The sequence below is a fragment of the Echinops telfairi genome, unplaced genomic scaffold, assembly GCF_000313985.2.
Source record: "Echinops telfairi isolate 266 unplaced genomic scaffold, ASM31398v2 ScPeMD7_60;HRSCAF=208, whole genome shotgun sequence".
Taxonomy (NCBI): Eukaryota; Metazoa; Chordata; class Mammalia; order Afrosoricida; family Tenrecidae; genus Echinops; species Echinops telfairi.
In genome coordinates, this window is record NW_022103958.1 from 7,829,254 (window position 1) to 7,835,757 (window position 6,504).

The 6,504-nt window shown below is 49.2% G+C and overlaps 1 long non-coding RNA gene across 1 annotated transcript in view; it reads right to left on the reverse strand.

The window, feature by feature from the left end:
• Nucleotides 1–6,504, reverse strand: part of LOC123521786 — a 24,747-nt gene that overhangs the window by 17,661 nt on the left and 582 nt on the right. The gene's annotated exons all lie outside the window — the stretch shown is intronic.

Below are 6,504 nucleotides of genomic sequence, written 5' to 3' on the forward strand. Positions count from 1 at the left end.
CACTTGCATTACGTGAAGAGCACTAGATGGCCTGTCCACAGTTGGCCCTTGGTCTTCTTTTGGTGGAAGATATTGAGCTTCTCCATCCTCATTTTCCCATAGATAGAATAAATTTGATTTCTGTATATTCCATCTGGAAAAGTCCTTTTGTGTTGTTGAGAAAAGGTATTTGTAGTGAAGAAATTGTTGGTTTCACAAAATTCTATAATTCAGTTTCAATCACCAAGGCCATATTTCCAACTTTCTGTTTGCATCACTTGCACTCCAATTGCCGGTCATTATCAATGCCTCTTGACTGCATGTTTGATGTATTTCAGACTGAAGACTTTGGTATAATTCTTCAATTCCTGCATCACTAGCTTGGTGGTTGGCACATACATTTGAATAGTAGTTGTGTTGATTGGATTTCCTTGTATGTGAGTAGACCTGATCCTATCACAGACAGCACTGCACTTCAAAATAGTTCTTCAAATGCCCTCTGTGACGACTGAGGAGTGCAACCCTATTCCTCTTGTGTCCTTCTAGCATAGGAAACCACGTGGCTTTCTGATTGGAAATGGCTAATACCGGTCCATGTCAGTTTACCAATGCACAGAGTATCAATATTTATGCCTTCCATTTAACTTTTGAGGACTTCAATTTTCCTTGATTCATACTTCATACATAGCAGTTCCAATCATTAATTCCACATTAAGAGTTGGAAAATATTAGTCATCCCCACTGCCAAAGTCATTTCTGAGAAGCTGTGATGCTGGAGCAGGGGATCCTTGGGCAGTGGGGAGAGAAGTAAAACATAATAAGCATTTGGTAATTAGGAAATTATTCATGAAGCAAGCTGAGTATTATTTTGTTCATTTTTCGATGAGGAGACCTAAGAACCGATCGGGGAGGGGATTTGCCTAATAGAGTCAAGCTGGAAAGCGCTGGGTGGGGTTGGAGCGATGCCTTTTTTTGAGACTGAACCTGAAACGCAAAGCGTCCATGGGCCTGGAAGACAGCAGGAGTTCCTTCAAAGCTCTGACACTGTCACTACGAGCCGGTGGACTTTTCACAGAGTAAGGCTTGGCCCAAGTGAGGAAAGCCTAGTGGATGAGAAGAGTTGAGGTTTTCTGCTGTCAGAAGTATTATTCCCTGGGTTTGGGGGCCCCAAACGAGTTCTTCTCTCCTCCTCTCCATGGACAGGAGACCTGTGTAGTCATGTGGGTCTGAGACTCAGAAGAGCCTCCTGCTTGGTTTGATATCTTGCTGTCACTTTGAAATTCTTAATAAATTTATCACTGGACTTGTGTTTTGTAAGTTTAGTCTGATGAGACAGTGGTGCAAATGCATGAGTCAAACAGGTACAGGCAGTGTGAAAGTCTGCTTTTTCCTGCTGCCCCACCGCGGAAAGCACTGGCCTTGCCCCACGAGCACAGAATTCCCCTGGGAGTTCCGTGGGCATCAAAGCCAGTGTAAAGTAAGCCGAGGACTAAGCACCGCCACCCATCCTTGGTCATCCTGCGGGGGCTTGTGCGTGGCTAAGGTGCTGGAAGCTATGCCACTGGTATTTGAAATACCATCAGGGTCACCCATGGTGGACAGGTTTCACAGAAGCTTCCAGACTCAAAAAAGACTCGCAAGAAAGACCTACTGACCTACTTCTGAAAATCAGCCGGGGAAACCCTGTGGTTCACCACGGAAGAGAGCTTGATGGAGTGCCAGAAGGTTGGAAGGAAGCAAGCAATGGCCGTAACAATGGATTCCAACACTCCGCTCAACTTGCGGATAGCATGACCGGGCAGCGTTCTCTTCTGTCCTGTCTGGGGACACCCTGCGTTGGAGGAGACGCACGACTCTCAGTCACAGCCTGGCGACGGACGGCATGCTGTCTCTCCCCACCCCAACCTGCTCAGATGCAGAAAGAAGGCCCGGGGGGCTGCAAGAAGCACCAATGACCCGGGGACCCGATCATGTCCATTCTGGGACTACCTCCCTATAGATTTGCCAATCACTTATCCAGAAAACCACTTCGAGCCCTGGTGGCACATTGGTTACAGCAGTCAGCTGCTCCATGGGAGAATGAGGTGGCCATCTGCTTCTGCCAAGACTTCAGATGGGAACCCCCTGCGGAGCAGGTCTGCGCCGTCCTAGCCGGTCACCAAGAGTTGGAAAGGACTGCAGGGTGGTGAGTTCAGTTTTGTGGGTCTGAGTGTCTTTAAAACGATGACACAGAACAAGGAAATGATGCTATTGCAGCTCCAGCCCTTCCTCACTCCTCAAGAAGCTGGCGGTAAGGCTGTGCACACAGGGAAGTGAGCTAGGAAGAGTGCAGTTCATGCCCACTGTCTGGTGAGAACCAAGTACACCCGCAAGTGCAAGCCAGGAAGTGCACGTCGTGGTCTTTTGGTGACTCTGTGTTTGGGGCAAGTGCGCTTCTGTTTGCACTGAAAGGTGGGATGGCACAACCAAAAGATGAGTGGTAAAGATTGCACAACAAAGATGAATGGTAAACTCCAGACGAAGAACGGAAATTTGTCATTTTCCTTTATTTAGCCTGCTTTCAACAGTAAATGAAAACAACAACATTATGACACGTTGCGAGTGAGACTTGGAAGAAAGGTAAAAGCTGCATATTCTAGTTCCTTTCATTACATTTCCCCCTTTCTTAATTGGGGGCCCTGCATTTTCATTTTGCCAGGGGTTAAATTATGTAGGCAGTCACACCTGCTCTTATTTTTCTTTTGAGAAACGAGGGGTGTGTTAGTCTGGGTAGACTAGAGAAAATAAGTTCATAGACATACATATGTGTATAAGGAAGAGCTTTAAGACCAGAGCACGTACACTGGTAAAGATAAGAGCTGGAAACACAGGGAATCCAGGCAGATAAACCCCTCAGGACCAATCGTGAGAGTAGAGATACCAGGAGGGTAAGGGGAAGGTGGGGGAGAAAGGGGGAACTAATCACAAGGATCTACATATAACCCCTTCCCTGGGGACAGACAACAGAAAAGTGGGTGAAGGGAGACATCAGACAGTGTAAGATATGAAATAATAATAATAATAATTTATAAATTATCAAGGGTTCGTGAGGGAGGGAGGATGGGGAAGGGAGGGGGAAAATGAGCAGCTGATACCAAGGGATCAAGTAGAAAGAAAACCGTTTGAGAATGATGATAACAACAAATGCACAAATGTGCTTGACACAATGGATGTGTGTATGGATGGTGATAAGAGTTGTACGAGCCCTCAATAAAATGATTTTTTTAAATAGAAAGAGCTTTATATACAAGAGCAATAGAATATTGAGAAACAAACATCCCAATCCAGTCCAGATCAAGTCCATAAGTCTGATATCAACCCATATGTCTGATACCAATCTATAAAGTCTTTTTCAGACTCATGAAACACACGCAACGACACCAAATGCAGGATGATCACAAGCCAGTGGGCGGGAAGTGTTGTGGATCTAGTGCCCTTGTAAGCATCTCAGTGCTGGCAGGGCTCTCCACGTGGCTTCTCCAGCTCTAACGGTCTGGCTCCATCAACCTCTCTCCATGTGTCTTCTCCACATGGGTTGTCTCGCATACAGTGAGCAGAGAGAGAGAGAGAGAGGACAGAGGGAGAGAGAGAGAGAGAGTCTTCTGCCTTCAAGGAAGGAAAAACAGGAGTTCCCAGAATGCTCAGAAGAAGGCCATGCACATACAGAAGCCCCATTGGCTATGATCTGATTGTCAGGCTAGACTCCACCCCTTCACTTTGAATCCTCAAACTGACACCAGATTATGTAACTACCACAAGGGGTGAGAAGACCAGGCGGTCATTCAAGATGAGGAGGGAGGAAAGTTGAGCTTCATTCTTCTCCCCGCTGGGTGGCCATCTGCTTGCCATCATGGTCTCCAGTGTTGAGTGAAGAGAAAACTGACACTGGTCATCAGATCCACCTCTCAACACCTGTGGCATTTGTCCAATGGCATCTTCAGGTGTGACAGGAGACGCCGGGGGTCCTCTCCCTCCCGGGTGAACTTGTGTGTGGTGAGAAGCCTGCGCGTTCACATGTGCTTTCTTATGGATTTCACACACAGGCATGAATACTGCACATATGTGTCTTCATGTGATAGGTGCTTGGGCACCTGGTAGAACCTCATGTGACAATGTCCAAGACACTGGGGAGAGCAGGTTGTCTGGACAGGAGCCTCTTGGCTGCTGGACACAAGACACCTCTAAGGTAGGCTAGGCACGGTGGCAAGGAGTACGCCACAACCGTGCCTTTCTGTAGCCTGGGTTTCAGGAGTCCACAGAGAGTAGAGAAGGGAATGGATGGGCTTGGGGGGATAGCTTTCCAGAACCAGGTGTTTCTCATACATCCCTGCACGCCAGATGGAAAGAAGCACACATTGACTTAAACTACAAGAAAGGTTTTCTGAGAGGGGCCACAAGTGGCCCATATGCCTCCAAGGTTGGGTAGACCACTCCGCTTGCCCCACTGGCCAAAAAGAATGAGTCATTATACGCTATGTTGGCCCGGTTTCCCTCCCCATGAACTGGTCAGTAAAGATGGACTTGCCCCCACTCTCCATGTCCGCACAGCCTTCAGAGGGATGCCTTCGTTAGCTGGACAATGCTTCTTACCAACAGTAGGCTTCGCGCCCCCATCTCTCCTCCAATCCCATTCTTCATCCTGTTGCCTTGACAATGGCATGCCAATTCTAATTTCCAAGCTCCCTCCCAACATCTCCCACCCTTTGCTGAAAGAGATGCATGGCTCACATTTCATCCGGTGACTCAGCCAGGCCCCTCCCCCCTCCCCCCTCCCCCCCACTCCAGGAGGAAGGGGCCACGTCTTTGTACCTTCCTGGAGAATCACATCCCCAGCCAGGTGGTCTCTGCCACGCCCCCCTCACCCTCCCACCCCACAGGCCCAGTCCAAACAAAACAAAACAAAATATCCACACCATCACCTTTTGACCTGTCTAATATTTCCAAGCACTTGTTCCCCAGACACTCAAAAGGTATCCCCAAGTTTCTATTTACAGCTCGAGGGGATATTCCCTCCCTCCCAAACAGACTTGTGTTCCCTCTCCCCCAGAGTGGCTGCTCTTTGGAGTGGTGGTGATTCAGCTTTCCTGGAAAATCATTTGCAGGGGAGAAACACAGCACCACAGCTGAGAGCGCTGCTCACTTTCTTAGAGGAAAAAAAAAGTCCTGCTCTCCGGCTGACACAAGGAATTCCCACTGATCAGCTCTGGCCAACCCCAGGGACTGACTCCCCCCCATAAGACCTACAGCTGAGGATAGACGGTGCAGGGTGGGGTGGGGTGGAAGGGATCCCTTCAACCTCTGGTCCAGTTCAACTCTGGTCCCCAAGGTCAAATGGCTGATGTTCAAAAGTCCCCTTCTCCATCCCTCCACCCCTCTGGCCCCAGCACCTTCCTCACAAGAACCACCACCCCCGCCCCGGAAGGATTTGCCCCATCAGAATATCCCTGGAAGACCCTGTCAAAAGGGATCTTCTCAGGAGAAACACTTGTTGATAACTCCCTGGCTTTGCTCCGCAGCAGGGAAGGCCAGCGATGAAAACCAACGGTGGGCTTCCGACAGACCTCCGTCTCCACCTGGCCCCCAGCACCACCCAAGCCCGACCCTCATAGCCCCCCTCCCACAGACTCTGCTACAACCCACTCCCAGTCTGCTGCCTGTCAAGTGGGCACCACCACAGGAGCATCAGCTTCCTAACGCAGCAGCGAGGCCAACCTGTTTCCCAGAGTGGAAGCCACCCTGGCTGGGTGCCAGCGGGGGGCCCCCCCCCCAGTTCTCCAAGCCCTCCACCCACTCTGGAAGTCACCCTCCACCCTGCTGAGCAGAGGCTCCCCGGCGTCCAGGCTGCAAAGTTTGCCAGGCGCCCTTTCTTTCCATTGCCAGTCCTCCAAAATTATGCATACAGAATTCCCTCTACAGGTGGTTGTGGGCTGTAGCAGTTTCTGCTCTTGCAATGGAAATTCATTTTCTTTTCTTTCTCTTTTAATTTCATTTTCACCACTGCGAGGCTTTTAAAAATGTTGCTGTGGTTGCTTACACCCACCCAACAGGTAGCATTTTGACTAAATAGAAAGCAAGAGAAAATTCTCCGCCACAAATGTTAGTGGCGACCATCACCCCAGTGCCCCCCCACGCCCCCACTTTGCTCTGACTTCATGAAGCCTTGTGGAACTAAAATTTCATGTGTCAAATTATGACAAGAATGAAGACATTGAGTGAATGAGAATCACCCCCAAAATATGGCAAAAGTGGAAGAAGCACTTGCTGACAACCCCTCCTACCCACCCTCTCTCTGGTACACCATGCCCCCCCAACACACACACACACACACACACACACACACACACACACACACACACTGGAGGAGTGGGGCACAGGACAGCATTTTCTCCCCAGTTTTAACACCACAGTGTCTGTCTTCCATCTGACATCTGCCTCCTGCAAAAAACCACACACACACACACACACACACACACACACACACACACA